Source organism: Hordeum vulgare, chromosome 2H (genome assembly GCF_904849725.1).
Source record: "Hordeum vulgare subsp. vulgare chromosome 2H, MorexV3_pseudomolecules_assembly, whole genome shotgun sequence".
Classification (NCBI taxonomy): domain Eukaryota; kingdom Viridiplantae; phylum Streptophyta; class Magnoliopsida; order Poales; family Poaceae; genus Hordeum; species Hordeum vulgare.
The window spans coordinates 390,363,497-390,371,793 of NC_058519.1; positions in this window are offsets into that span (position 1 = coordinate 390,363,497).

Below are 8,297 nucleotides of genomic sequence, written 5' to 3' on the forward strand. Positions count from 1 at the left end.
TGAAGTTTCCCTTATTTCCCTTGCCTTTCTTGAAACTAGTGGACTTATTCACCATCAACACTTGATGCTCATTTTTGATTTCTACTTCCGCGACTTTCATCATTGCCAATAGCTCGAACAATGACTTGTTCAACCATTCATATTATAGTTCATCACGAAGCCCTTGTAGGTAGGTGGCAGTGATTGGAGAACTCTGTCAATCACCATCTTAGGCGGAAGTTCAACTCCCAACTAATTCAAGTGGTTGTAGTACCCAGACATTCTGAGTATGTGCTCACTGACAGAACTATTCTCCTCCATCTTGCAAGCGAAGAACTTATCGGAGGTCTCATGCCTCTCAACTCGGGCATTAGCTTGGAATACTAATTTCAACTCCTAGAACATCTCATATGCTCCCTGGTGTTCAAAACGCTTTTGAAGTCCAGATTCTTAGTCGTACAACATGGCACACTGAACTATTGAGTAGTCATCAAAACGAGTTTGCTACACGTTCACAACATTTGTAGACGACACTGGAGGGGGTGGCGCATCGAGCGGTGCATCAAGTACATACGGATTGCGTGAAGCCATGAGGATAATCCTCATATTATCGACCCAATTTGCATCGTTACTTCCATTAAAATTCAGGGGAGCTATTTGCGTGAGACATTGATCTAAAACATAATTTGCATACACAAGTTTAGACTATGTCCATGATAATTAGTTCAATTAATCAAATTACTAATGAACTTCCACTCAAATAAACATCCCTCAGGTTGTCTCAGTGTGACATGATCCAAATCCACCAACCCAAGTCCGATCATCACGTGAGATGAGATGGTTTAAATGGTGAACATCTCCATGTTGGCCATATCTACTATATGACTCAGGATCAACCATTCAGTCTCCTCTATTCCAATACCATGTATGTACATCCTAGGCTCGTCAAGTTTAACCCAAGTATTCTGCATGTGTAAACTGGCTAACACCTATTGTATACGAAGGAAGAGTCTATCACACCCGATCATCACGAGGTGCTTCGAAACGACATAACTTCACAATGGTGCATACTTGGGGAGAACACAATTATATCTTGAAATTTAGTGAGGGGTTGTCTTACAATGCAACCATCGTCCTAAGAAAAATAAGGTGCATAAAAGGATAAACATCACATGCAAATCATTTAAGTGACATGATATGGACATCATCATCTTGTGCTTTTGATCTCCATCTCCATTGTGAAGTCCATGATCTGCATTGTGACCGGCATGACACCATGATCTGCATCATCGTGTCATCATGTGGTTCTCACGCCAACTATTGCTTCTACAACTATTGCTAACTCATAGTGTTAAAGTAAAGCAAGTGGCATAGAATAAATTAAAGACAACCCTATGGCTCTTGTCGGTTGACGTACTGATCGACATGCAAGTCGTGATAACTCATACGTCTCCATCGTATCTACTTTTCCAAACTCTTTTGCCCTTGTTTTGGAGTCTAATTTGCATGATTTGAATGGAACTAACCTGGACTGACGTTGTTTTCAGCAGAATTGCCTTGGTGTTATTTTTGTGCAGAAATCAAAGTTCTCCAAAAGTCCTGAAAATTTACGGGGAGTAGTTTTGGAAAATATCAAAAATATCTGCGCCAAGTTCCACCTCAGGGGGTGGGCCAGTGGGCCACAAGCCCCTGCTCCTCCACCACCCCCTTGGTGGCGGTGGGCAGGCTTGTGGGGCCCACACGGATCTGCCGCCCCCAATTCCAGCTCTATAAGTTTCCTTTCGTCCCAAAAAAAATAAAAAAGAGAAATTTTCGTCACGTTTTCGATACGGAGGTGCCGCCACCACCTGTTCTTCATCTCGAGGGCAGATCTGGAGTCCGTCTTGGGCTCCGGAGAGGGGAAATCATCGCCATCGTCATCATCAACCTTCTTCCCTCTCCAATTCCATGAAGCTCTTCGTTGTTCGTGAGTAATGTTTTCGTAGGCTCGCTGGGCGGTGATAAGTAGGATGAGATCTATCATGTAATCGAGTTAGTTTTGATGGGGATTGATCCCTAGTATCCACTATATTCTGAGATTGATGTTGCTACTACTTTGCCATGCTTAATGCTTGTAATTAGGGCCCGAGTGCCATGATTTCAGATCTCAAATTATTATGTTGTCACCAATATATGTGTGTTTTAGATCCGATTTTGCAAGTTGTAGTTACCTACTATGTGTTATGATCCGGCAACCCCGGAGTGACAATAACCGGAACCACCCCCGGTGATGACCATAGTTTGAGGAGTTCATGTGTTCACCAAGTGCTAATGCGTTGGTCCGGTTCATACCTACTAGGCTCTCCCTCGCGTCGTACGCTACCATCATCCGCTATGACAGGTGCAGGTAATGTGGTAGGTGGGGTGGTGTGCATACCTTCATGAGAAGTTGGCGTTGGAGTGATGATACTGGGCTCCTCGAGATGAAGAAGAGACTTCGGCCAAGTCAAGAACCAGTTCTTGCATGCGCCAATTGTCTTAGGGGTCTCCTCGTCATCGACATGTATCGGAGGAGGCAAATCCTCGTAGCCCGCTAAGACACTGGCCACGATAACCTTGAAGACGCCATCGGGCATCTGTCGGTAGTGGAACATGCGGTCCTTCAGCTTCATGATGGTTGCCTTTCCCACAACAACCTCCTGGCCCTTGATGTCGTAGAGTAGGGTGCACGGGGTGTCGTCGGCCTACAAAGGAGACATGTCTGCGACATCAAACATCTGAAAGGCAACTGAAACGGAAGACTTTGGACATGCTGGTGAGAAGTGTATGACGTATAATTGCCGTGAGGGTGTCGAGCTCAGCCAGCGAGGAAGGCCCGCCGAGCATGCCAGAGACTGAGGTCGGGCTGCTATGAACAGGAACGGGTCCTTTTGCGGTTGCTTGGGCAGGTGCTGGTGCTGTGGTGTTCGTGGAGTTGCTCCCGACAAAGCTGGGAATTGGAAAGTCCTCATGCCGTGCATTTAGATTGTTCTTCGTGTAATTGAAAATTACCGGAATCAAGCTAGCCACCGCATCAGTGACCAACCCACTAACTACCCCGACCAACTCTTCTTTGGTCTTAGCTTTGGTCTTATTGACCGCAACCGTGACCTTCTCGTCGATGCTGTCCGGAGTGACGACCAACCGTCTCTTCCTTCTCTCCTCTAGCTCCTCGGGGTAGCACGTCTTCCACGAGGCCCCATCTCCGACACCATGCACACGTCCATAGGAGGGCGGCTTGTCCACCGGGACCTTTTTGAGTATGTTCAGGGCCCGGTTGAATGGGGAGTCCCACTTGGGCCTCGCCGACGATTGTGATGACTCGTCGCTTTCGGCTGCCTTTTGGTGCTGGTCTTTCTGCAAAAGGAACGTGGATGGTTTACTAATGTGACAAAACTTGCAGTCAAATTGATTGGAAGCTAATTAATATGATAATGTGGTAATATAACAATTACCAGAAGTCTCATGAACTCCCTCGTGTTCGGGTCCGTGTAAAAGATCTTTCTCTCTATGTCCCACTTGTACCGGGCCTGATCCAGTCATGCTCCAGCGGGTCGCTGAACTCCGCCAAGGGTTTGGGATACCGAGACTTTCACGTTCGGCGTCCTCCTTGGCCCATATGTGCCTCTTCCCCTCGTAACCACGGCTTCCGAGGCGGTGGGGAGGAGTGTTCCTGGCCTAGAGCACCTTCATTTTCTCCGACTTTGCCTTGACTTCTTCTTTTTCGCAATTCTCCAGGGATTTTGCAAAGTCCTCTTCCGTTATTGTGGGATTATCAGCATGAATCTTGGACGACGGTTCATTCTTCCCAACCGCTTTTTTCACCCGAACTTTCCAGGAGGACAAGTCATTGGTGAACGTCACCATCGCCTTCTCGTTTATTTTTGTCATGACAGGATCATCGCACGGCTCTTTATATTTCTCTTCATTCCGTCCAGGGAACATGAACCAATTGTGCAACTTCTTTAGGAACATCTGCTCCATATGTGGTATTTGCTTCAACCTCTCATCGTTGATGTTGGCCGTTTCCCTAAGGATGCATCCAAGTTGATTGCCCCAGAACATGCGCGCTTCCTCTGGCGTCATTGGCTCTAACTTCTTGGGGTGACCACTATTTGTCCGATGCCAAGCGCGTTTTGTTTTCTTGTCCTCTTCTTCTTCGGTGCTTTACCGGCTAAGACATCATCGTTGCCAGTCTTGGGGGCGATGTATGTTCCGGTGCCAGTGCTGGTGCCGGTGTCGGGGTTGGAACCACTGCCGCCAGCATGCAACCCCAAGGCGTGTTCGTCCAGGTAATTGAAATAGTGATTTGCTGCCTCCATGGGGTCTGCGGAGGGAGCAGAACCACCCACGACTTCGGCGTTTCTAGACATGTTTCCTATGCAACAATTGTAAATAAAAGATATAATGAAGAGAAAAAAAGCGGCCTATATTTGGTCGGAAGGTTGATTCATTCCCCTTCCGGCAAATCTCGGGTACTCCATATATCCTAGTTTCTAGCACAAGTCATGCCGAAAATTTTGGCATGATCTTTGCTAAAAATTGGACATATGGAGCGCGGGAAATTTGATGGAACGGAAATGAATCAACATTCCGGCAAAACATAGGCCACTCTGACATTGAGAAGGACATATCACTATCTAGGGTAATATTCTTTAGACATAAAGAAGGACTAAACAAATTCTTATAAGGAATTGACATATAATAAAATGCTTTACCCCCTGCACCAGATTTACATTACTTCCTAATAAAGAAAGGACTTTCTTCTTTCATTTCCTACTACTAGCTATTATTTCAGCATAATATCATTTACATTACCCCCTGCACCAGATTTACATTACCCCATGTATCATACCACTACCCTTGAAACAAAAGATCATGGTTCTCACCTTTGTTGTTCATCAACACATAATAGGAATGATCAACACATAATAGCAAAAGATCATGGTTCTCACCTTTGTTGTCCATCAACACATATAGAAACAATTCATCAACACATAATACCACTACCCTTGATACAATTCATCAACATGTAATAGCAATAAAAAAATACATGAAAATAGAAGGGGAGAATCATACCTTTGTTGTTCGTGGTCGAAGCTTGCAGGGGAGGTGAGCTCGCTGAACAGGGGGTGATGGGCACCGAGCAGGGAGGGTGCGGTCGCCGAGCAGGGAGGGTGGCCGATGAGAGCCAAGCAGGGGAGGTGGGAGGGAGGGGTAGTGGGCGCCGAGCAGGGGAGGCGGCATCGCCGGGAGCAGGCAGCGGTGGGTGCGGTGGCGCACCGCAAGATGGCTGCGGGAAGGTTTCGTGCGATGATGCCTGGAGGGGTGCGGCGGCGTTTGGAGAGGGGGGGATCGATAGGGGGAGTGGAGGGAGAGGGAGGGGGAGTTAGGAAATTTTGAGTCGGGTTAACTATAGTAGTAGCACTGGCTTTGTACCAGAGCTACCGCTAAGCCATAGTAGTAGCGCTGGCTTTGTACCAGCACTACCGCTAAGTGCCATGGTAGTAGCGCTGGCTTTGTACCAGCGCTACCGCTAAGTGCCATGGTAGTAGCGCTGGCTTTGTACGAGCGCTACTGCTAAGCCATTTACTTTATTTTCTTTATTACTTTATTTTTATTATTTTCTTTTTATTATTTTTCTTTTCTTTTTATTATTTTTCTTTCCTTTTCTGTTTACTTTTCTTTTCTTTTTATTATTTGTTTTTCTCCCGATGATGACGGCGTCTCCTTCTCCCCCTATGCGCGAATATCACCGGAACCATGCATGTCGTAACATATCAGTTGACCGATAATGGTTACTTAAGTGCGTACACAAAATATATACAATTATATAAATGTAAGTTTCTGATCAGCTGCGTCGACGATGTTTCACATTGACCTTCTTCTTCCCTTTCTTGTTTGTTTCCGAGTAATTGAGCCCCTCCTTGTGACTTTTCCGGAGCCATGGAGTACGATCTTTCCGCCGCCATGTAGTCTTGAATCTTCTTTTCACGTTGATACGTCTCCAACATATCTATAATTTTTTATGGTTTCATGCTATTATCTTGTCAAACCTTGGATGTTTTGTATGCCTTTTATATCTTTTTTGGGACTAACTTATTAACTCAGTGCCAAGTGCCAGTTCCTGTTTTTTCCATGTTTTTGACCCTTTTAAGAGGAGGATTTTAAACGGAGTCCAAACGGAACGAAAGTTCCAAAAAGATTTTTTCCGAAATAGAAGAAGAGCGGGGAACTTGAGAACCAAGGCAGGCGGCCACCAGGGACCCGACAAGCCCCCCAGCCGCGGCCAGGGGGCCCGCGCCTCCCAGGCTTGTGGGCTCCCTGGGCTACCTCTGCCCTAGGTCTTTCACCTATATATTCCCAAAAATTCCAAAACAATTCAAGAGATCATCGAAAGTACTTTTCCGCCGACGCAAGCTTCTGTCTCCGCAAGATCCCATCTGGGGCACGTTCTGGTGCCCTGCCGGAGGGGGGATTCGGATACGGAGGGTTTCTTCAGCAACACCATGACCTCTCCGATGATGCGTGAGTAGTTCACCATAGACATACGGGTCCATAGCTAGTAGCTAGATGGCTTCTTCTCTCTATTGGATCTTCAATACAAAGTTCTCCATGATCTTCATGGAGATCTATCTGATGTAATCTTCTTTTGCGATGTGTTTGTCGAGACCCGATGAATTGTGGATTTATGATCAGATTATCTATGAATCTTATTTGAGTTTCTTCTGATCTCTTATATGCATGATTTCATATCCTTGTAATTCTCTTCGAGTTGTGGGTTTTGTTTGGCCAACTTGATCTATGATTCTTGCAATGGGAGAAGTGCTTGGTTTTGGGTTCATACCGTGCGGTGACCTCACCCAGTGACAGAAGGGGTAGCGAGGTACGCATCGTGTTGTTGCCATCAAGGGTAAAAAGATGGGGTTTTCATCATTGTTTTGAGTTTATCCCTCTACATCATGTCATCTTGCTTAAGGCGTTACTCTGTTCATCATGAACTCAATACACTAGATGCATGCTGGATAGCGGTCAATGTGTGGAGTAATAGTAGTAGATGCAGAAAGTATCGGTCTACTTGTCTCGGACGTGATGCGTATATGTATGATAATTGCCTCAGATATCGTCACGACTTTGCGTGGTTCTATCAATTGCTCGATAGTAATTTGTTCACCCACCGTAATATTTGCTATTTTGAGAGAAGCCTCTAGTGAACACTATGGCCACCGGGTCTACTTCACACCTTATTTTCAGCCTTACTTTTTTACTTCGTTGCATTTTCTGCCTTGAGATCTCACTTTGCAATCAATCTTGAAGGGATTGACAACCCCTTTACAGCGTTGGGTGCAAGCTCTTTGTGTTTGTGCAGGTACTCTGGACTTGGCGAGATTCTCCTACTAGATTGATACATTGGTTCTAAAACTGAGGGAAATACTTACTGCTCCTGTGCTGCATCACCCTTTCCTCTTCAAGGGAAAAACCAACGCAAGCAAGTCTGCGTCAACGTGTCAATTTCTCGCACTGTTGTTTGAGAAGTAGAAGAAGAATTTATGGCGGTGTTGCCAGGGAGGATCAAGTCAAGAACTCATCCAAGTAAGTGTCGCAAACTCATCTCTTGCATTTACTTTTTTGCCTCTCGTTTTCTTCTCCCCCACTTCTGAAAAAAATACAAAAAATATTTGCCTCTTTTTCGTTTGCCTTTTTCGATCGGCCTTTTCTCTCGCTTGCTCTTTGTTCACTTGTCTGCTTGTTTGCTTGCTGAAGTCACCGTGACTGAAAACACCAAACTTTGTGACTTCTCGAATACTAATAATAATGATTTTATTAGTACTTCGATTGCTCCCGCCACTAGTGCGGAGTCATACGAAATCAATGCCGCTTTGCTGAATCTTGTTATGGAAGAGCAATTTTTCGGCCTTACTAGTGAAGATGCTGCATCCCATCTTAATACCTTCATAGAGCTTTGCGATATGCAAAAGAAGAAAGATGCGGATGATGATGTGATTAAATTCAAGCTTTTTTCCTTTCTCGTTGCGAGATCGAGCAAAAACTTGGTTTTCGTCCTTGCCCAAAAATAGTATTGATTCTTGGGATAAGTGCAAAGATGCTTATATATCCAAGTATTTTCCGCCGGCTAAGATTATCTCTCTCTGTGATGATATCATGATTTTTAAGAAACTTGATCATGAACATGTTGCACAATCTTGGGAGAGAATGAAATTGATGATTAGAAATTGTCCCACTCATGGCTTGAGTCTTTGGATGATTATACAAATCTTCTACGCTGGCTTCAATTTCGC